We start from the raw sequence: 24,829 nt of genomic DNA on the forward strand, positions 1-24,829 counted from the left end.
TTGTTACTGAATAACAAGACGCCTCTACGCACGAATTCACTTCCCGCATCGAATTCGCTTGCCGTCCTGAAGTCCTACAGTTCAAGCAGCTGGTATGGCGCCGTGAAGTCAAGGTCAGATTTTCAGCGAATTAGTATAATTGACGGAAGACAGAAGGCAAGTTTCTATTAAGTTATAAAAAGCGCGAAGTTGGTGTGAGGCGTGTAATTAGGCATTATTTACACCAGTAATAAGAAGAGTGAGGAAAATAATCAATGGCCATGTGTGAACGCCTATGCTTTACACAACTTCTTGAAATAGCCTCAAATACGCACCAGATGCTTTACGTTAGCACGTTTGAAGACGATATCAATTCAGTGAGGAAAAACAGCGAGCATTACTTAATTACAGCCATTGTATACCAATAATTTCGCTTTCGACGCCACAAAACAAACGCACAGATGCGACTAGAAAACTTGGCTCCGGTAAGTTAATAAGACACGCCTATCTCCGAACAATATGTCGCAGATCCGCCCCCCCATGCCTCACCTTTCGTCGCAGCAGGTTCTCGGCTGGATACTTCCTACTGATGACATCAGCTGGGGCAGAAACCTCACCATCCAGTGGACAGGCACACTCAGAGGGGGTCGTGCAGCTCTCGTAGCACGGTTCACATAAGGTGTGTCCACACAGGAGGCAATACATCAATCTCGGAATGTTGCCACACGCACTGCAGATCCTGGATGGTGGGATGGGCTCCACGAACTTCAGGGGCCTCTTATCGAGGTCGTTCGAGTATCCGACTAGCGCCAACTCTTGCCTGGCATGATCCATATTCAACAGCGTGCAGAGACGGAGAGCATGAGCTGAAACCCTGCTCGTTGCTAGCCTAAGAGAGTACGACGAGAAACCCTTGACTTTGGGCGTCTTCTGTCGACGTAGGTTGTTGCCGTTTTAAGATAAGCGACCCCACGTGTTCCGATGGCGGTACCGTGCGACGACAACGCTTGTTAGATAGGAGGCATTCGTCCGCAAAGTGTATGAACAATCATATGGCATGTGCATGACGGCACCTCCGCCCTTTCGGGTGCACTGCTCTCAGCGTTCTCAGCGCTGTTCGAGATAAGAGCGGCGGATAAGTTCACATACTTCCCGCGACGATCCACATCGCTCGCCGGTCTTGCTGTACAGACCGTCACGACAGCTTGCGTTCGCGCGCTTAATGGCGAGATGGCTGCCCCCCTTAAGGCGAGTACTAATGCGAAGGCCGTTTACTTTAGGGTGTCGAATAGGAACCGAACTGAACAAACCCAATCTTTCTAGAAGTGTTCTTTGTACTGCCATTGCTGGCATCAAATCGAAGATCAAGAGGGCCAAATTTTACTATTTCAAAAACGTCCTTTGGAGCTTTATTAAAGCTCGCCCAGTAAATTTTGGGACTACCTTAATCCTAAAAAACCTTGCTGCCAAACCATCCACAGGACCAAACCGCGTAACAGCTGAAACCTTGAATACATACTTTACATTTGTTTCCACTATCGCTGATGGCAAACCACCTCACGTTGAATCATCCGACGAAAACCAACTAGAACCAGTTACTGTAACTGAAGCAGTCGTACTGAACCTTTTGCTGAACCTTGATGAAAGAAAAAGCCCTGGTCCTGACAAGATACCAAACCAGTTTCTAAGAAGGTATGCTGAGTGGATAGCAAAGTATGTTTGCGTTATTTTCAGCAAATCTCTTCTAGCATGTGCTGTTCCAAGGGAATAGAAGGCAAAAAAAATCCCAATACCTAAATCTGAAAAAACAATGATGACCAAAACTTCAGTCCCATTTTTCTAACATGCACGGTATGCAATATTTTGGAACACATAATTCTTAAACATTTGACTACTTACCTTGAACGGAAACGCTTTATGTCGTCGTCCCAACAAGAATTTCGTAGATGGCTATCGACGGTAACTCAGCTTGCTGAACTTATACACGACTTCTCCTCTTGCATTGATAACCAAAACAGGTAGACCTCAATTTATTAGACTTCTCAAAATATTTCGTTCGTTTCTCGCACAAACAATAATTATAAAATTACAATCAGCTATACGAAATTGCTGGGATATTGGCTGGATTAAAGGTTACCACTGAGATAAGACACAGTACGTGAAGATAAACAATGAAACGTCCTCAAGCGCAGCAGAAACTTCCGGAGTACTTCAAGGTTGCGTCGTAGCCCCTTTGCTGTTTCTTATATTTGTGAATAACTTGCCCCTAAGCATTCCCGTGAACGTAAAGCTTTTCGCAGATGATTGCATACTATATAATGAAATCAACTCCCACGACAATCGCATAGCGCTAAACAATTCCCTGGAAGCCGACTCAAACTGGTGCACTAATTGGCAAATGACAATTAAAGCTAAAAAATCCGCTTTGCTGACAAGAAACAGAAAAAACACAGGTCTGAATTTTCCTGCGCCATTAATAACATATACTTGACGCGAGTAGACGAACATAAATACCTCGGTCTTACAACAACTCAGAAACTTAGGTGGGAGTAACTCTCACAAATTAATAGTAACTTTGGCCGCGTTACGGCGATTGATGTTTCTTAGACGACGCCTTTGGTTAGCCCCTGCAGAAACAAAGCTAATTGCATACGGAAGTTTCATCACACCTGTGTTAGAGTACGCCAATATCGTTTGGTTTCCTTTTACTGTCACTCAAATTAAGAAGTTAGAAGGCATACAGAGGAAAGTAATTAGGTTCGTTTACAACAAGTACCGGCTATCTGAGTCGCCAGTGAACTTTTTAGAAAAGCTAGAATACTAACAGTTCAAAACACAGACAAACGTTCACGATTATGATTCATGTATCAGTTGATTCATGGCGAGATAAGAATTAATAAACCCAAATACATTTTTGCGACACAAACATGAATAACTCACCACACGCATTCCTAAATGATTAACAATTGTTCCTTTCACACACACTCATTTAGATATTCATTCTTCCTATTAGCAACAAGAGAATGGAACAGGGTAAGTCCTTCCATAACAAACTTATTGTATAATTTTACCGCATTAGTAAAAGAGCACTTACAAGGAGAGAATGTTTAATCAATTCTCCTGCGAATTCCGTCAATTATTCATTTTCTGTACGTCTTTTCATGTCTTTTCAATGAAGGAATATTGTTATTATCGGCTTGTCACTGGTTGCTGCTATCATTGCTGTTTTCATCTTCATATCGTGGGATTTGTTTTTTCACGCTACGTGGGATTTTTTTTTTTTGCACCCACTTATTTTTTTTCTTTCAATGTGGAAATTCCGTCCCAACAAACGATTGTCCGGTGTTTCAAAGTGTTTAGTCCTTAGCAGGTAACCCCCCCCCCCCCAATTGATTTGTCTCGGAATGAAAAACAGTAATTAAGCAGATCACACATGCAGAAGCGCAGGCCCGGCGCTCATTTTGTCTGCTTGTTCTGCAGCTCTCATTTCTTTTCGGAGGTAGATTTTTACTAAGAGCCCAAGTCGGTGCTTTCCTTCTTTCGCTACTCGTTCAGGAGGGGGTGAACTGCCGTAGACGAATTAAACAGCGTCTCCCCAAATCCGTTCCGTCTCCTGTTTCGGGCGCCATTTTTTCCTTTTCAGTTTGTAATGGTATAATCTGCTACGAGACTCTGCAATGCAGCGGACGGAACGATGGCCGATGGTAAGGAGGTACAATCACATATTCTTCGTCCCACACACTTCCGTGACAGCTATCGCAAAATGCATTCCAGTGGTCAGACCAATAATGCGATGATTGAGAGTTACCTAAAGCCTACTTTGAAAGCTAAAGCAATATTCTAGGTCACTATATAATCGAATTTATCGGAAGCGTTAACGTGGCTGTTGTAGAGTTTTTTTTTTTGTTATGCAACAACTGATACGAAATGTGCGCCAGTGGTAATAAACGCTGGTGTTTAAATGGGCCAGTACGCTGGCCTAAATTTAGAGATTAACTGTTAGCCTGATGGGCGATTTAATAGCGGAGATTCCGATTTCAACAAAAAAGAAATTGTAGAAAGTATAACCCACCGTTATATTTCTTGGCGGTGTATAGTCGCGGGGACAACATGAAGTCTTGGCGGGAAAGTAGTTGCAAAATTGTCACTACTTTATCTGGGTTCCTAATACCTCGCATAAATGATTGTTTACTTTGAAATCGCGCAACTATCATTGGAAACAACAGCATTTTGAGCTTTTCTTTGTACTTTGACTTGATAGTCGTTTTAAAATACTACATTTCTCATTTAAGTGATGATTCATTTTAATGAACCGCACTGTTAAAAATTTTCCCGTAAATCTACGGTAATAATGACCGCTAACTCTTGATGCCGGCATGTATTCGTATTTATGCGTTGCGCTAATTTAACCGTTCCTTCCTTTTACGGCATTTTCACTGTTAGCCCAGAATACGCAACAGAAACCGTAATTTTGTCCAACGGAACAGGAACTGTAGCACACTTGTGCAGTGCAGAAACCGTAAGTTTTGTCCAACGGAACAGGAACTGTAGCACACTTATGCAGTGCAGAAACCGTAAGTTCTGTTCAACGGAACAGAAACTGTAGCACACTTGTGCAGTGCAGAAACCGTAAGTTCTGTTCAACGGAACAGGAACTGTAGCACACTTGTGCAGTGCAGAAACCGTAAGTTTTGTTTGATGATGCAAAACCGTACTGCATTTTTATGGAAAACAAACCATTATTTTCCGTTACGGTTTGACGCCGTCATGCACTTTCACAAGAGTGTAACTGTAAAAGATCAATACGGCATTTACCGGATGAATTTGAACCGTAAAGCATGCTAACTGTATCGCAACTGTCGCAGCAGTAGCAGGGTTACGGCAAAAAATGAGCGCCTATAAAAGTTTTTTTGAACAAACCACTTCTGCATTTGCACTCTAACCTTACGCGATAGTCACATTATGCGGTCTATTCTGTTTGACACAAAACCTGCTTATATAGAAAACAAAAAAAATTTGCCTTTGGGAATGTCACTAGTTAGCCACGGCCATTTGAAATGGCTACAGTTTCTCATAGGCAAAATTGTTTCATTTTCTAAATAAGCAGGTACCACTGGCATTCTTACTGTCAAACAAGATAGACTACATAATGTGACCTTTGCGTAAACTTAGAGCACAAGCACAGCAGTGCAGAAGTTCAGAAAAAACTTTTAAAGAGATGCTCATTTATCATCGTTAATCTGTTTAGTATTTCAATTATGGTTTGAAGTTTAATCACAATCACTGGTACCCTTAATAAATACTGCATTTTCTTGACCCGTTTGACTTTGTTCCAGATTCATTTAGCTTTCTCAGTGCAATTAACTCTTAAGAGGCACATGTGGTACTATTTTTGAATACGCTACTAAAACACAATAGAGAAGAGAAGAAATTCTGCAGTTAGCATGTGACTTCAAGCATGCGCACTGAATCTGTTAACAATTTCCACCCACCACTTTTCTGCAATGAAACATATTTGGTGTACAGAATTTGTGTTGTTTATGACACAAATCGACATAGATTGGCAAGACTGACAGCAACAAGGGTACTTTTGAGGCTATATTGAGAACTGTATAATACATCATTCTGGACTTGCAACTTGCAACTTGTCTCGTATCACTTGACGGGCTTGCATGACGAACATTTCTGGATCAGATTGTCCAGTTGTCCAGTGGACGGTCCAGAAACTAGTTTAGCAGAGCAGCTGAAAACAAAAACAAGAAAGTATTTTTATTTGGGAGATTACCAAAGCCTGGACAATTACCAAAGCCATTACCAATAAAATATTAATTTCATACTTCATTAAAACTGGGTGAAAATGCATGCCGTAGACCTATTTTGTATATTTGAGGACGACCATGAAATGGTACATAAAAAATAAGGCCAAAAAAAGCTGATATACCTTTAAAACATACCTTTGATTATAACAAGCTACCAGACGTGTCTGCATTTTTTTAGTGCAGAGGCCACCGTACTTACAAATGATAGCTTCCAGTAATTTACCATCATTACCACCAAAAAGGATTGATTAGTCTCTCACAGAAAAGTAGACACTACCTCGTGAATGGCTTAGGCTAATAATTGTATGAGCACATTTTGCTCTGTTTTCGAAATGTATTGAAATTGCCACCCGTCTGCGGGAGATAGCGCGTGCATAAGAATGAGAACCTCGGCATGACGGCACGCGGAGGTGACAGAGGAAGCAGGGAAAGAAGATTCTCACTTGTAAGGGTGCAGCATCTTTATACCATGTAATTATGGTATAAAGATTAACTTGAGTGTGCCTGTCTTGCCTTTGAGATTCACCTTTGACATTCGCCTTTGAGATTCTTCAATGGCCGTTCTTATCAATGTATTCGTGTCTTGTAATATATCCAAATAATGACAGTACCAGCTGCTTTCGTCTTTTCCATTATCAGTGTGCCCTGTTACACTGTGACATGTTACATTGTGAAAAGGGATACTGTAATTTGTATGCAGTTTGCTGAAAATGGCAAGAATTGCTCATTACTATGTGGAGTAAAACACCCTAAGGAGCAATTCTAAACCAAGGGAAAGCAAGTTAGACCCAAATGACTGGGGCAAAAAGCAAGTGGAATTTCAAATTATATGCCAGATTTACCTGTAAGAACGTACGGGTAAGTCAAAGTCATGATAAGTAAGTCATGACAAGTCAGACTAGTACAGTACAGGATATATCTTTAAGGGGGGAGACTGCTCTTAAAAAAAAATTTTAATTTTTAAGTAAACTTTGTGAAATTTTTAAGACTTGGTGCTTTCCCCCACTGATTTCTTTACACCTTGGTGGCACCAGTGGCAAGGAACCATTTTGAGTGCCCATTTCAAACACTGAAGTTTAATGGGCTTTAAAATTAGTTCCAAGCAATGCATCAAAAAACTGATTCTCTTATTGCACTCACCAGGGTTCATAATGTTGGAAAATGTAAAGATTACAGTTTTATGACCAACACTGCTTTGTCTCTTGTTCCTCCAAAAATGGTTAATTGCCTCTAATTATCTCGGGAACTAATTGACAAACTAAAAAAATAACGGAATATTTGAAATCAGTGGAAAAGAAGCAGCAAGAGTGACAAGTTTAACAGAGTTTACTTAAAAATAAAAGGAATAGTTTTAGGATCCATCCATGTCTCCCCTTTAAGGAGCCATGAAGACAAAATACAAGTTTGTGTTATTCGAAAGATTTAATGTTTTATAGTGCCCCCAGAGCTTGTCCAAATGCAAACAATGTTTTATTCACTGAGAAATTGATTAATTTAAGTTAAAATTTTAATTTTCCCACTAAATCGAGTGTTCTCGTGGTCCGCAATGACTTCACAGGAATTGAGCGCTCTTCTATGGTCCCTAGAAAGATATTTCTAGGGACCATAGCTCTGCAGCCAATTGGGAGGTCTTGTTTGCCGTTAGTGAACCTAGATGGCGCCACCATACCGTAGCATACCGTTTTCTGCCTTTGGCGCGGAGCAAGAATTTCTTTCTCCGTGGCCTTTGGTTTGTTTTTGACCGTATTTAAACCTGGCTTGGTTTTCTTCAGGAAGAAAATAATTGCTTCGTGAAACATAGTGCTCGCTCTACAAATATGCTCACGTAAAACACCGTTCCTTGCGTCAGTCGGCAAGTGTAGTCTGAGACAACCCCAAAGCCCTGCAGTCCTGTGCAGCTAAACCAAGCATAGCGCGCGCAGTACCAACAGCAGTACACATCGGCACTTCTGTTTACGTGTGCTTCCGAAACTTCCACTGTTTGTCCCACCATTCTTACGGCTTTGAAAAGAATTTGCCCTACATTTAAGCACAAATAGCTCGTTCGGCAAGCTTGTAAGCTCTGCCTAATTTGCGTTTGCTTTTGCCGCCCTCCGCAAATCCCAGAACTGTAACATGTGACGTCATAGGTTCTGCTGCGAGAAATGAGCTAGTGGGTCGCATGGCCATTCCCTTTTTTTCCTAAATATATAGCTTATTTGAGCGAAGTTTACGTTAGCAGTGGTGTCAGTATGATTCTAACGAGGCAATCTTTTTAATGAACCAAACTTGTGTTTTCTCTTCATGGCTCCTTTAAAATATACCCAGATTAAAAGAATACTTATTGGGTGTAGTACTTTCAGTCATATGAACAGACGCAGGGGTTAATCCAGAATTTTGATTTTGAGGGGGTGTCGAAATCCTCCTGAGGGGGTTGTCGTTGTCCTCCTGGGGAGAACGACAACCCCCCATATTGTGTATCCTCTTGGGAGGCTGTGTATATCCCCCTGGGTGGGGTTCTCGTGGTTGTGGAGTCTTTCTTTTTTTTTTTTGGAGGGGGGGGGGTATAAGTTCCAGAACAGACGCATACAGTTCACCACACAACTTATAAAGGCCTGCAACTCACATTGCTCCATTTCTTCTTGAATGTCTCAAGCTCTGCGGCGGCTTTCATGGCCTTTGACTCCTCTCCTTTGGGCCGCGCTTCCTCCTGTTTGGTACCTTCACTTGGTGTGATGCCAACTAGGTACCTAAAACAAAATAAACAGATAACAGTCAGTCCAGCCAACACATTAAATTCCTTGCTGGCTTAGCCTGTTCTTTTATTACCACAGTGACGCCTCTTTCTTAAGTGACTTAACCACAGCGACTTAATTCTTTCTTTACCGCACCTATTCAAAACCGTTCAATTTCAAAGATACCTTGGGAGCCCCTTTTCACAGCATTCCAGCCGTTTCTGGAACGATCTGGAGTTAGCTCAGAAAATGCCCTTTCAAAATCCATTTCGTTTTCATTTTTGCAATGAAAATGTGATTTTTGAGAAGCGTTTGCATTACCTGGGTGTGGAAAAGGGGCGTGGTCAACGCTACTGAAGAAGAATACGTGCCACTGGTAATTAGTCTGCATCAGCGTTTGTTTTTCTTTATAATGGTGAATCAGAAGCCGATTTTCCATCGTCAGGCTTGCACTCTGACAGTAATAATCTCAGAAATTGGCGGAAAATGTCAAGCAGTGTCTGTTTAGGTTGTTTTATTCCCTCTGCGTACGTTGTTCTAAGGTGTGTTGTAGTTTCACTTACCACAGGACCATTAACGAACAGTTTACAACTGTTTCGTTTTCATTTCTGCATGGCGAAATTCATATAGGCGCTACCACGCAGTTACCCAACTTCAAGCCTTGAGCATCCGCTACTAATCCTTGAAAAAAGCCTGCCGTTCCTGATTTCACCCACCCTAACCCAATTTCTGTGATGAGAACTTCCCAGGCAAGTCAAACGATAGCACCCAGTCACCAGATATCAGTTTCGACGAGGAGAGTGCTTCAAACCGCCTTACACACCGCCTGCCAGTTTCGTTTTCATACGAGGCTATCTTCAGAGTGTAGCGTTGTTTCTTAGTTGAACCCTCTATTCGGACAGTCTCCAATACGTTTTGTACTGTTTCTTTTCAAAAATTTTAGGTGGCACTGCAATGGAGGAGGCTGGTAATGCTGATCTTTTTTTATCACACAACAGCAAAAGCTTGCAGGGCACGATTCTAGCGCATTGCACCTCACTGCTGCAAGCAAGGCTACATTAGTGAGTCAGAACATCATAACTGACGGTGAGCGTCAACAAGCATCAACTTCATTTTGTTTTCAACATCATGCATGTTTTTCCGCATTGCGCGCTTGCCCCAAATACTCTGCTGGCCGGAAATGCTAAGTCGGTCATTGACAAGATGTTTTTATGTTACGTGGGGGCAAATTGCTGCCGCTGCTAATGTCAAACCACCAGATTTCTTCCAGGGAAGCGCCAGAAATTGCACATTTTGAAATTTAGGTTGGGCTTCACTGCATGGGAAGAGCACAATGCAAACTAAAATTTTTTTATATATCTGACAAACTGCTCCACGCAAGTCGACATTTTTTCTAGGGCCCGTTTTGAAATGCTTCCCTACAAATTGTATATTCTAATTTTAAGTGCGAAGCACTTCTTAGTCGGGCCTACTCCTGCTTCCACCGCCGTCCTCCGTCCGCAGCCTAGCAACGGAGCTAGCTACCGTGCCTAGCAACGGCGCCGGATTTCCGACGCGTGAGGGCGCTCGCATAGCGCCTCCTCTCCCCCCTGGCCTACTCTCCTAAAGCCCCTTTACTACTCTCCAGCTCGCAACACCCTCTCTCGGCGTGCCAGCCAGGCCACTACACTATATAAAAAAAAACAGCATCCGGCGCCAGGTTTCGATCCGAGGACTTTGCGGCCGCAGCGCGACGCTCTACCGACTAAGCCACGGACGCGATTTTTTTTTGGTAGGCGCGACGCTGATATCAGTGTTAGTAACGCGCCTTATATCTTTAACGCATTCAAACTACGTCGTCAGCAGCGTGCATTGGCGACTCAGCGGCGTTATAGCGGCTTGATAACTGCGTGGTGTACACGTGATACTACAAACCCGCTAGTAGCCGAACGTGATCACGAGGGGGTGTTAATGTAACTAACGGGCAAAATGCCACCAAACTTCAACAAACTCCCCCTCATAGCATCACCCCGTGCTTCGCACTTCCTCATACTCCCCTTCGGGGAAATGCGGGGGAATTTTTTCTTTTTTTATACTACCGGTGGTTTTCTTCAACGAAGGAACGAAAACCAGCGAAAAAGGACGAAAAACACGAGGAGAGACGAGACAACACAACGCTGGACTAGCAGCTGAAATTTAATTGAAGAAACCGACACACTCTGTGAACAGCCAAGTCAACGCATGCGCCAACACGTACGCGTGAACGAATGAAAATGCTATTGTTACTAACTACCTCCACTTTCGTATCGACACCTCTCAAGTTTGAAGGAAGCCGATTTCTTTGTCGCTGAGGGTGATAGACGCAGGTGCGCTAATGCAGTTGCCTTCCTGCTGTTGTCTTATGAAGAACGCCTCCAGTACTTCCCTCTAATTCTTAGTCCTCTAATTCTTAGTCCTGCAGTACTTCCCTCTAATTCTTAGTCACAGGGACCAGATGAAAAGAAGGAAAAAAGGAAGGTTGAAGTAATGCCGTATATACATAAAGTGTTGCACAACATAAAGAAAATTGCTTCGCAGCACGGGGTTTAAGTGGTCTTTTCCGCGCCGTGTAAACTCTCCAGACTGTGCGCGTGCTTTGGAAATATGGGAAAAGAGAAATGCGCGTGTAAGACAAACCATGCCAAGAAATTCGTTAAGTGTGAGCACAGTGTCATCTATAAAATTTTGCTGAGGTGTGGGAAGGTTTACATCGGCCAAACCGGCCGATGTGTCAATGAGCGGCTGGAGGAGCATTCCGCGTTAGTTAGTTCTCAAGGAGCTGGACACCTTGCCTTTCACTGTCGACAGTGCAAGTGCGAACCATTATTTGATAGTGTAACGATCCTTGGAAAAGGCAGGACTAAGAATGAGAGGGAAATACTGGAGGCGTTCTTCATAAGACAACAGCAGGAAGGCAACTGCATTAGCGCACCGTCTATTATCCTCAGCGATAAAGGAATTGGCTTCGTTCAAACTTGAGTGGTGTTGATACGAAAGTAGAGGTAGTTAGTAACAACAGCATCTTCATTCGTTTCACACGTACGTGTTGGCGCATGCGTTGACTTGGTTGTTCAGAGAGTGTGTCGGTTTCTTCATTAAATTTCAGTTGCTAGTCCGGCGTTGTGTTGTCTCGTCCCTCCCCGTGTTTTGCGTCTTTTTCGCTGGTTCCCGTTCTTTCGATATGCACCAACTGGCCCAGCAAGCTGCACTTCTACAGTACTTTTCTTCAACAACTCGGACGCACCACAATCTTTGTTTTGTTGCTTCTCTCGCTGTGAGTGAATGTGTGCATACATTTCCTTCTCGCTCAAAATATGTTTAAGCACGTGGTGCCATTTCACAGCAGCAATTAAACGAAAATTTGGAAGTTTTTCATGATGTGTCTGGCTTGCGCCAGTTTGGTGTCGCTGAAGGCCATCTACAGTGTGCTACTGGTGTTAGCTGAAGGGCAGTTCTTTGTATGCAATGCTCGTAAGACCTCGTTTCAAAAGCGCTGCTATGTGCACTTGTGCTTCTGTACAAAGTGGCGACTTTTGTCTGCAAGCGCCGTGTGACATCTCTATGAATGGATACCCTGAGATGCTTGCTAGCCACCTGCACAGACTGGCTATCAGTACGGTGTGCACACGATTTTCCCATGCTTTGCGCTTGCTTCACGATGAGACGGTCTTGTGAGTGTTTAAAAAGTGCTGCATAAGCAATTCCCTGGTCTGCACCATGGATGACAACCCCAAAGAGTAATCTGAGACGAAACAGGTTGTAGCCTCAATAAACCAATAGCGTGTACCAATTCTTTTTTTTGCATTTTTCGGCTACAAGGTCAGGAGGTCGACTTATATTCCAGTTCGATCTCTATTCCGCATAATACGGTAACAGACACACCTGCTGAATCTGCACTTTTATTCTGCAGTTGTCATTTCTTCTCTTCAAGTTGCTGCAATGAACTGACTTTCTCCTTCATTTTGTGGCATAAAATATTTCATTCAGACACCGCATGCCCCTCTACAGCGCTGCTTAAAGGGGTCAGAAAGAACTAGCCTTAGGTAGCTCGCTCAACTACATTCCATGCTTGAAAGATGTTTTTTTTAAACTGAAGAATGACAAAAAAAAAGTGAAAGATCTTAAAATTTCCGGTTACAAACCACAGAAGTGATGTAACAGCAGTAATACTATAAATTGAGGTAATGGTGTGCTAATTGCACATTACAACTCGAATTATGTCTTGCAACACAACTGACGCACAACTACTATCCCACAGTCATGCTTCATGGCAATGGCTTTAGACTGCAGCCGCTAGTGGCACTAACAAGATGTCATATGGACTCGGCAAGAAAGTGGCAGGTGACATACCACTACTACATCTCTTGCCATTATTATTCAGCTTAGTTGTTGGAAGTTTGCATTAAAATTGGCCTCGTAGTGATTGGGTCAATGCAGTACATAATTTGAATTCCCCACAGTTGCATTTTGTCTTCACAGTTTAACTTGATTGGCCGCATCAGATGTATAAGTAGGTGGTATCACGACTATGTTGCTCAGCACCACTGCTTATGAGGATGCCAAGTTTAACAAAATACAGGTATTATCTGCAAGGCTGATCCACCAGAAGGTACTACACCAACAATAAGCAGAGTATTAAACTAAACAGAAAACAACCTACCTTTGAATGAACTCCATTGTCGAAGCAACCCCTCTGGGATACTTGATGTTCAGGCAGAAGTACAAAGCCAAAAGAAGCTCCACCCCAAGCAGGAAGCTTATATTTTCCATGACAAGTGCCCGGTCGACAAACACGTGGCAGCTGCAGTTAAAGAGTGTCTGGCCTGAGAAAGACAAAGAAGTCATAATTGTACAGCTGGAAATATATAATACAAAAGTGCTTGAAGCAGCTGCTTTTTTCTTTTGTTTAAATCGCTCAGATAGTCTCCATGAACATCCCCCAGACAAGTGTTATTAGAATACATCTGAATACCAAATGCTACATTACAATTCAGACGGTCCCCCGATATCCAGCAAACTCCCATTTAGGCGAATTCGAAGTAACCATGAATATTTGTTCATATTATTAAAAATTTGTCTTAAGCAGACGCTTGCCTAATTTTGTGCATGTGGCAAGAGAGCAAAAGAGGTGGACATTTTACCCATAAAATTCGTCATAACCAAGTTCGTCTCAACGAGAGTCTACTGTATATGTTACAGGCATTTATATGAAGTGTTTTCTTTTTTTTTCTCAATAAACGTTTCGGCTCCTTCTATGCCACCATGACGTACGTGATTCATGCACCTAGTTAGATTTTCCTTGCGAATGTGAAGTTAACTATACACTCAAGAATCTAATTTGATTTTAATTATTGAAATTAGGTGGACATGGAAAACCATTTCTCAAGGTTCCAATTGTTCTGAGCTGAGCTAGCCCAGTGCCACGACAGCCAGGCAGACTTGCTTTGAAACAGAAGGAAGGAGGATAAATGAAGCATCGCGGGCTGCAAGGACAAGAGGAGGAGTGAACTGCCTCAGGCAGCCAGAAAAGGGGTGGTCAAGTCAATCGACACACTCTTGAGCATGCCGTGGCAAAAACACTTACACCAGGATATCTTGTTTTCTGATAAGGTAAACAGGTATTGTCAATTTGGCACTTGTATCTGTCGCATCTGCTTCCTAAAACCAAGTTCTGTACTCTGTTCGTGCTATTTTATGCACAGTTTCAAAAGGTAAAAACTAATTGGCCATACTCAGCCATACAGGCTTGCTAACATGTTGTCCAAGCCAATGTGAGAACGATTTCAGAGGATTGTGCAAGGGAAGTGCCACTTTAGCATACACTTCTGCTAAAATTACATGTAAATCAGTTGAAAAACTGAAAACATGACCCAAGCATTCTACACTTTTTTGTGGTAGAGCAGTCTCTTCCCACTTCATTTATCATAATGGAGAACTTTGAAAGAAAAAAAAAACAAAATCCGCTGAATCAGAGTTCCGGGCTCAGAGTTGTAATAGCAAAACAAGGTGCCAGTACAAATCCTTGTCCTCTCCATGCTTATTCTAGGATGCTAATTTGCTAAGCACGCAAATAAAGCATTACTGTTTCTGTTGCCATCAGGTGCTAAAGACAAGCTAGCTCTCTGGTTGATCTGTCTTCACTGACTGTAAAAGAGTCGAGTGCACTCGGAGTTGTCTTGTTTTAATGTGAAAGCATTTTTAAATCGGTAGGTTGAAAACTGGCACACTGGCAACAAACAAACTGGTTAAAGGCGCAGTCACACTAGCCTGACCATCGGACGATTTGATCGGCCAACACCGTGTCGGCGAGCTGTCGGCAGCCATGTCACACCACGTTGACACCGACCGTTGGCCAATCGTCTGCGTCAGCGAGAAATCGGCGGGGCCTCGGTGTCTGCACGATGTCGGCCGACGCGCTTGTCACACCACGCCGACGACCGCACGGCGACCCTCTCCACTGGGGATCTCTTTCTTTCTTTAGTCAAACATAGAGTATCGTGTCACGACTGCCGCGACATAAGCCGTTCGTGTGTACTCGCGTGTGCGCTGCTTGTACTGTGTGTACTTCTCAACTTCTTGTTAGATCACAAACAAAGATAAAAGAGCTGTGTTCGCTGATGCCGTGGCAGTAATAATACGGATTTTATGGATGAACCCCGGCAAAAAGACCTCTGTAGCACGTAGAATATGCATCTAAATTAGTACGTACGTCAGCGGAAATTTAATCTCCTCTAATAGAGAAGGCTTTACAGTGCACCATGGTACCGCATTTTTGAGAAACGCGGTGCAAGAAAAGTAAGCTTAACTGTGGCTCCAGACGCCACTCGCTGTTTCGAAGGAAATTTTCCATAACAAAGGCAGTTGCTTCTCAAAATCACGCAGAAAATGATTCGAAAATTGGATACACAGACCATGCTCCTTTACAAACCGCAAAAAAAAAAAAAAAACCCCACCCCGTCAGGAATTGAACCCACAACGTCGAGCGAGCGAGCGAGCGGCGCGACGCATGACACCACTGTGCCCCAACACAAATGCCGACCAGCTGCCAATTAGCCTGTGTACTAGATGGAGGTCCATCCTTCGTATAGTACATCGGTGTTTACTAGCTGGTTTACAGAACTCCTGGCTGGTAAACTGAAAGCAATGTTCCCCGAAGCCCCCACAATAGCTTATCGCCATCAACTCCACTGCTTCGCGAAAGCGCTCGCGAAAATATGTGTGCCCGGCTGCGACTGCGATTTCACACTGCAGGGATAGTGCTTGCCGTACTTTGGTTTTGCGTTTTACGATAAAAACCTTGGCCGATATTTATCCGTTATTACCCAAATTACCCTACGTAACTTTTTTTCTGCATGAAACTGATTTTTTTTTTGTACAGGCGAGCTGATAGCACACACATGTGCAGTTTGCAGTTCGGGAGAGCGGTGTCGCCGAAGAACACGGCCGAAGCATTTAAAGCCAAACTACGGATCGCATTAGCGCTAGTGTTGAGTTGCATGAGCTTCATGGACGTTACTGAGTTTATTACACTCCAGAAACTAACCAAACAGAGCTGCATTCATTGTGGCACGAATGTTGTAGGGGCGCAGTTTTCGCTTCTCGGTCTATTCTCGACGACGCGTCAGGCGACTGGTCGGGCTAACGGTTTTGCTGGCGCCTTCGGTCGGCAAGCCAGCTACACTACGCGCACTTTCCATCGGCCAACATGTTTATGTCACCGTCAGCGTAGTATAACAACGTAGTCTGCAACTGAGCAGTTGGCCAATGGTTCAGCGACTCGTAAACGTTGCCGTCGCATTGTCATCACTGCCGTGTCAGCCAAGTGTGACTGCGCCTTAAGGGATCGAAGAATACAAACCGGGTGGAAAAATGCTTTGCTTTAACATATATATATATATATATATATATATATAAATATATATATATATATATATAGTCCAGACCGTTCAAAACTACTAGAACTGCTACCATGGCTCATACATGTCCGCATTGTGCAGCGCAAAGCAAATGTCAGGCAGATTTCACAGAACAGAAGCACACAGTCTTTGTCAAAATTTTCTAGGCCAAGCCAAAAGTGTACAGGCTGCAAAAAAATTTACAAGCTTGTGTACCGGGCGAGGCTGAAATATTTTATGTCGGATATATAGACAAGACACCTTTCTTTCTTACTGTTATAAAATATTTTTGTCACATTTAAAGGTAAAGCCGATTCTTTGAGTCCTTTGTGGTCGAGAGGGCTTAGGATTGGCCTAGAAAAGTTTGAGAAAAGGTGCGCATAAGCTTTTTTCTTTTACCTTAATGTGTAGGTTACCTTACAGAGCAAAAACAGATGGAAGCAAAGAATACATTTGAAATAGATACCATTCTTTCGCACGTATAACCCGCACCAAAAATGCCCAAATTCTAGTGGCAAAGTAGGGTGCAGATAATGCATGGGGTTCTCCCTTTAGTGCAGGTTCACGGCAATGTGCGTAGTGTAACACAGGCTAAGCCTTCGATTACACGAAACATACAAGGAAGAAAACACAAGGATGGCGAATTGTGACTTTCGGCTTGCAGTCAGTGTATTGTACTTGCTAAATATACGCGTTTTCTTTAGTAGTCCGGGAATCAAATGTCCGGGAAATACGCGAGGATATTTTTTTTCTTTTTCGGCATCTCAAAGTGGAGGTGCAGATTATATGCAGGGGCGGGTTATATGCGTGGGGAAATATGGTGTTTTATCAGAAAATCAGTATTGTATTACTACACACAAAAAAAAAATTTAATGAGTAATCTGGCAAAGAGAAAAGACGTTTTTCTGGCAGAATACAAACACCAGTTGAATCAATGAAAACAATGGTGCTGCATGTCCACATCGCTCTTTTTGAAATTGATGATCACGATACGTTACTCTTAACAATCAAGGTGGCCATAATATTTACCTGAACCTCTTTTTGATTGACGGGTGGCTAACCTACAACCCAACAGAGTATATGCTTGGCAAATATATGTAATTCATGCCAGCCATTTTTAATGCCCCAATTTCCTGTGCCAAACTTGGAGGCTTGAAATTTATCACATTTTATACAAAGTTTCAACAAGTTTAAAGCTAATTATCAAAACCCTTCAAAAAAATAAAGGGGATAATAGGAAATGAATCGGGAAAGCTTACCCAGCGCTCCAATAATTGGCAATTCAAGGAAGTCTGGTCCGGAATTCTTCTGTAAGTTCTGTTGATGCCTAATACACAATGAAAAAATAGAAGGGCAATAAGAACAAATTTTAAAGATGTCTCCAAATATCTAGAGGCCTTTCATCTATTCTGTTGTTTTACAGGTACAACGGACCTTCTAAATCCTCAGAAAAACGTCTGCTGTAGCCGAAGTATGCAGTATCAGACACGGGAGGGGAAGGGGAGGGGTTATGAGTGCAAAATTGGGTACTTTGACCGATATTGCATATACATAGTACAAACACTGTTGTTTTTACACGCCTGCAGCACCTCAGTGTTTGCCCACGGGCAAAGAATCGCCTAAACATCATTTCCAAAGCTTAGCACCAGCACTTGGAAAAGGCCTACTGCATGCGGTCAAGTCTGTAAAGATGCATGATAAGCAGAACAAATGAAGCAAGAATATAACTAGGAGCAATTATTAACCAGCTACAAAAATCAGTTGCGCCCATCAGAATTAGCTGGGCGCTTTGAATCCCTTCGTGACAAGGCAGAATTCCAGAAACCATTCGTCAGACAAATCCAATCGCTGCCTGACGTTCCCCCAAAGCAGCTTCCACAGTTTTTATGATTTTAGTCAGGTCATTGAAACAGCTGTAATGAAATAATCTGATGATGGACAGCTCTGAAATAGAAAGTTAGACCATTTGGACTGCGCACGGCCACCGGCAGATTGCATACAATCTACGGGAACCAACCCCCCTGAGGCATTTCTTACCTTTTTCACCGAACGAAACGGGATTGATGCATGCATGGGAATAATAAATACGGACCTTCACTGAACCCGGGTTCTTAATTACATAAAAAAAACTGTGACGAAGGGAAGACTTAACTCCAGGTGCACCACTTCGCGCACTCGTAGCACTGTTGTTCAATCTCACCAGAGTCGCGTTTATCGGCAGCGGCCTCATTCTTGATGGTCGAGCGGACCGTCTGCTTAGACAGGCCTGTACTTCTCGTGATGTCGGCCTGTTTTTCCCAATGTCTGACAGCGCTAAATGGGCTTAATTTATCCGACAGTGAAATCAGCTACCCTGCCACTCATGCCGCTGGTCGCAAACACACAAAAAAAAGACAAGTCTACTGGCACTGGTTTAACTTCGCTACGCCAACTACCCGGCTGCCAACAATGTTGCCAGACATAGGTTTTCTCGCCAAATTAAACAAAGAAAAAGCATGCCGACCCTGCGGAACCCCGATTTAAACATTCAGTCGAAAAATTTCGCCTAAAATTTAGTCTATTGTAGCCGATAGTCTGCTCTAGCCGGGTCCATTTTGAGCAAAGTGGACTCCATTTAAAATGCATGGGGACCAGACAAAGCAACAGAAATGGACTGTTGTAACCGAAAGTCTGTTGTTGCCAGATCCGCTGTAACGAGCATAGACTGTATGTACCTGTATATTTATGTACGTATTATTGCAGGCAGCATGTGTAGCACTGCCAAAAGCTTGGGTGATATGCAGACATCTTATAATTTACTCCAGGTGGTCCACTAATTGTCATGCATGTAAGAGGTGAGAACGCACACGTCACATTTCACGCAACGTTGATGTTAGGCCATCCGGAAGCAGAAAAATTAATTACAATCCCTGTGCATAATGTTTCGGTGACACGTTATAGCCCCTGTCCTGCAGGAAAGTCCTCGCTACTTGTAACTGTATATGACTGCAATGCAGTAGCCACGCATTGGGAGAGCCGAACTACACGAATTCCTCACAAGCAACAGAAAAAATTATTGGGTGAACTTTTTAAGAATGTGAAAGCCTACTTGGGCCTTTTGTTGAACTCTTGTTGAAATTTGCGGCTGCACCCTGTCACATATATTGCATCTTCAAAAGCTCATTCCACTCGCTCTCTATTGCCAGGAGCGTCCTTGTTAGTACCCGTCCATACATTTACCCTTCAAGGCGGCTTGTATAGAACGTGTGGCAGCCCCCCCACACTCCTATGGTGTTCCACTTTCTTGAGGCGCGTTCAATTCCTCCTTCTCCCAGCCCTCCTTCAAACCTCCTCCTGCGCTGCTATTTCCCTTTTCTGGTATGTGATCACCAGCTTGCACTTGCTCTGCCCACAGCTTCCACTTTTTTGTACCATTACTTTTTGGCACTTCACGCCGTGTGCGCTTGGTACAGAGATATCTAAAGCTTTCATCCTAAAATGTCAAATAACAAGTTAGACTAAAGCTTTTAACAGTTCCCACTACACAATCTGTGGGATGTACATGGTGCAAGCTTAGATGAGGGCCTGGAGTGAGAGTGTTGCCTGGTCAAGAAGGTTGTTGGTTATTGCTAGTGACCGAGTCAGCTCAAATGTCCTAATGGTGGACAGGTAAGCAATGGTCGTACTGAGGTTTCATGCAGCCAAGAAACAGTTCCTAGGTCCTGGCTAAGGTGGAAACGCATGGCCTCTCTTTAGTGTTACTGGAGTCTTGAAGTTTTGGGAGTGGTGAAGAAAATGCCCGCATGTGGTCATTGGAGGATTCAGCTAGCCACATTCCAAACATTCGAAGGCTTGTTAACGTTTATCAACCACTCCTTCTTGTACCAGAATTATTCTTCTCTTCTCTACATCTCACTTTTGTGCCCAAGGACTGGTGCATTTCCGTCATCCCAGCTTTTTAAGACATGCCTATACTTCTTACATGATATCAGCCCCCACATTTTTCTGTTTCATCTAAAACAGTGCCCAGTAGGGGTGTAGCCTGGGGGGGGGACGTATATTGTTTGGGCAACCAGAGCAGTCACACCTTTTTTTTCCTGTTGGTGTATCACACCTCTGAAATATTGGTCTGCCTACGCCACTAGTGCACAGCATGACAGAAAAGAAAGTGGGAGGTGTTTTATGGCACGACGTCAGCAACACATAGCATTTTGCTTAAAGCCAACCTGTCAGATGCTGCTACGAGCCTGGGTGAATGCCAGAGTGTAGAATCTATAACACCTATGTTGAAATGAATTTCTGCCACACCATCTTGGCTGCAGCATATCACAAACTTCAAAAGTTATCTGACAGTATTAACACAGAAACATGGAAAATCTTTTTGTTATTAGTGTAACAGCATTTTTCTGTGCATGCAGGAGAAAACAAGCTGAAGAGTATTCAAGGCACTTTTGCCTTGCGTCAATGCAACAGGAACCAATAACAATATTTGTACTTGGTATATATCACCCCAAGTGCTTCAATATCGAAGTGCAGTTATTGGCTAAGGAACTGAAGCTCCGAAATCCCAATTCCCACCTTCCCATCCATTTTGGTGAGCAAAAAGAATGCCCGCAAACTGGTTAGAAAAAACAACTTTTACCTCTCTGAATGAATGTGGATCTGAAAACAAAGAGTGCTCTACTGCAAAGAATGTTTTACTCATTTACTTAAAACAATTACCAAGCATTCCTGATGGATTGGCACTTATTAAAATTTTCTCGATTGTCGTGGAGGGTGCAGCAGAAGGTACCACTATTTACCGGCTGTGCTAATTGGAATCCTCACACCCAAAGTTGGGAGAAGAAATTTCTCCCATCTCACTTCCACCCTCTTTTAGCTGTAACAGATAAATATCATTAAAAGGTTACACTTAAAAAAGTACTATGCATTGCCTTCTTTGTTTTGTATAGCTGAACCATCACTGCACACAGATATACAGCTACAATACAAGACGTGGGAGCACTCTTACCTCGTGCAGCTGCATTATCTTCTCCAGGTCGTCACCAAAGTAGGACACCAGCAGTGGGATCAGGCAGATTGAATCAGCATTTTCCTTGCCAAGCTTAGTTCCAGGCTGTTCCATCTTCAGGGATCACTCCAGAACGCACTCGCTCTTGGAGGAGGACCGAATGAACAACACCAGCTCAGCCACTTCCTCTTTTGGCACGCCGCAGAGCTTCCCCCTGAGGCTGACACCTGTGAGCCTAAAGAGTTCATATAATAACATGGCATCAACATTCAATAACACAAAATTGCATTTACCATTGGAGTTTTCTTTCACACGCAAGGCATTTATGCCTAGCTTGAGCTTACCCACTCGAACTATACAAAACCTTTGTTCTTAGGTGATTGAGCATACTGTACTTACTCGCGTAATGAACCCACTTTTTTTCCAGAAAATTCGGCGTGAATTTGGGGGGAGGGTTGATTATGCAGGACAAAATTGCCACAGTTTTAAAGGTCGAAATTTCATACAATAAAGTTGCTCAGAGAAGCACTGTCAGAGCCTTGCCATTTTCGTGGAAACACGTAGGTAATTATGTAATCAAATTTCTTTTTTATTCCCAACATGCTAGTGGGTTCGTACTCGCCATGGAGCTATACCCTCCTTAGTAAAGTTGCTTGCCGCCTCACATTTGCTGTCGGCCCACAGCGCACCGTCTTGCGTGCTATCAAGGCACTCAAAAACTTCTTTTCCGACACCGGGAAACTTCCCTTCTTTAGACCCACGAAACACACGGCGATCCCCCTGTTCCCCACCCGGGGGCAAGGGGTCAAATGAATGAAATATGCAGAAAAATGACAAAGGCTCTGTGAAAGAGGTCTCTTTAACGCCATCTCAATCTTCATGCGCTGCGTATTTCAACCATGAACACGGTCTGACTTGAAAATGTTATCATAAAAAGATCACACACGTATATATATTTCAGAGATCGTGTTTTTAGCACATGCACTGTCACAGGAAAATAATATGTAACTTAGAAACCCAAGCACGCTTCAGAAATAAACTGAGATAGACAATAACAAATAAATAAGTGCTCCTTGCATTTTGCCATAAAAGAACCAAAATGTTATGTTGTCATCAGGAAATATGCGGCTTGGGATCGCGATGCAGATTAACATTGCTCTGAAGCAGGCCTGGGTTTCTAGATTTTTTTTTGAGTGGCCAGCTACATTCTGGTTGTGGGATTTTTACAATAAAATAAAATCATAAATAGACATAATAGCATGCTTTTTGTCTTTCCACTTGTCCCCATCTGTCGTCACGCTGTCGTCACAAACCATCTGTCGTCACAAACCATCCTTACAAACATATTCTGAACTGCAAACATAACTTGCCCCTTTATAAATTGCAAAGTCGCATTAAGCTTTACATAAGATATCCCATTTTCTTTTTACGTAATTAGGTTTCATTGTTGAGATTGAATACGTTGAAGTAACTAATCTATGGGTGCATAGTAATAGAGGGCAGCAAATTAATGATTGGGGTGGGGATCTTTAACGTGAGCGAGATTTCAAGACAGGTATTTTTATTCCACACTTCCATCCCAAAAAGAGCTGCGCCCCTAAGAACCAATAAAGCGACGCGGCGAACGTCTTGGCTCCTGAGTAGAATTACATGTTCCATAAAACAATTATGCATGATAAAAATCATAAAGCCAACACTGAAAAACAAGCACTGTAATAAAATTATCATACATATTAATGTTATCCAACACTACTATACTTACCAGCAGAAATGACATTGTTCAAAAATTTTTCAGAAAGATTTTTTTGAAGTTACATCTATTTCGTGAAGTTGGTCTAGATAAAAATTGCGTAGTTTAACTTAATCTTAAACACCAGGCAAAAAAAAAAAAAAAGCCCCATAACATCCTACGCTCTCATTTTTCGTTGCGTCAAACCCAGCTACAGCTTTCCCGCATAAACTAGATGCCTAGCGGTGAAGGCTGAGTCAGGACGCAGCAGGGGGAACAAAACGTGCAGCTTGCGTAAAGTGCATGGCATATTTCTGCAATACAGAACGCGCTATATCATACTACTGCATCAGAACTGCCCACAACGCAATTTTTAAATTAATTTCGCCTCGTACAGGCTACACTCGCGAGTAAACTAAGCTGCCTTTTGTTCGTTGCCAACTGGCTGTTTACACGCTGCGTATACCTTATTTACAGTAACACCGTGCTCTTTATCTCAAGAGACGCAATGCGACCGCGTATACCTTATTTACTATAACGCCCAGCTCCTTATCTCAAGGGACGCGATGCGACCACATGTAGTCTAATCTCGCATCGCCAAGCTGCCTGCGCTAGGGTTAGCTCGCGACCTTCAGTCAACCGTTCGGCGGCGTTAAAACGCTCGCGACATGGACAACTTACACCAGCCAAACAATTCTAAATCATCCACGTTCACGGGAGACTTCTTACCGTGGAAGCAGTCTCGTGGAAGCAGTCTCGTTGTTCCAGCGTTGGCAGCGGTCAAACAAATCTCGAAACTATACGCCGGTGACGAACCTCGCTGTCATGGAGCCCGCAAGCTTCCGAACGGCACGGACGGCGCGAAAAAAATTTTCGTTGGGCTGTCTGCGCATGCGTGTCTCGCTCCGCGATCAGCCGCGTGGTACCCGCTTGGTGCTCCGGTCACGTTGCGCCGAGAAGAAACGTAGAGACGAGAAATTTGATGAGAATGTTGCCGAAATAAAGTGAAAATGCTGGGTACGTTGCTTATACGCTATGGAAATGTCTGCTAATAATTGAATGAAGCAGAAATAAGGGGCCGGAAGGCCTGAACGTCCGTATTTTGAAGATACGGTACAGGTACCGTAAGCGGGAACGTACGGTTTCGCAGCGCCTACGGCGCGTTTACGGCTCCAGTGGCGTAAAGTTCGCTGTAATTTTACGGTTTTTTCTAACAGTGCGCTTCGCTAACCGTTTCAAGCTTTCTGTACGGTCCGTACGTGATTTTGTCGAACTCAAATTGAATCCCAACAAAAGCAATGCCTGAGCCCGAACCGTAACTGATTCCGTATTTTTTTCGGTTTTATCCCGTTAAAAAAATCAGCGACTAAAACGCCGAAGCGCATCGAAAGACGTCAAGATATCTCACACCTCTACGATGTCTAGAACGCAAGGGAGAAACTTTCCACGAACCGCTGCCCCCAAAAGCCAGGCTTGTCCTGGCTTTCGAAAGTTGAACGGCTTTTTAAGACTTCATTGTAACAATTACACAGGTTTTGCTACAAACATATCCGGAAAGAAATAAAAATGGCAATAATAAGGGTATTTTCCGTCATTTTTATGAAGTAAACCTCAATTCTTGTAGTTCTTACACACACCCAGAGAGCATGCCCAGCGGCGCGAATCCTCCTCCCTCGAGGGAGATA

General features: G+C 43.1%; 1 long non-coding RNA gene across 1 annotated transcript; it reads right to left on the reverse strand.

Annotated features, from left to right (window-relative positions):
• Positions 1 to 5,564: 5,564 nt before the first annotated feature.
• LOC144166713 (uncharacterized) lies at positions 5,565 to 24,357 on the reverse strand. Its single transcript, XR_013321736.1, has 6 exons — positions 23,874 to 24,357; positions 21,416 to 21,650; positions 17,685 to 17,752; positions 13,191 to 13,353; positions 8,404 to 8,527; positions 5,565 to 5,722 (listed from the first exon to the last, which is right to left on the reverse strand). It is a non-coding gene; the product is annotated as an uncharacterized LOC144166713 (long non-coding RNA).
• Positions 24,358 to 24,829: the final 472 nt, after the last annotated feature.

This window comes from Haemaphysalis longicornis, unplaced genomic scaffold (genome assembly GCF_048455015.1).
Source record: "Haemaphysalis longicornis isolate Haplotype H1 unplaced genomic scaffold, Haemaphysalis longicornis Haplotype H1 scaffold_187, whole genome shotgun sequence".
Classification (NCBI taxonomy): Eukaryota; Metazoa; Arthropoda; class Arachnida; order Ixodida; family Ixodidae; genus Haemaphysalis; species Haemaphysalis longicornis.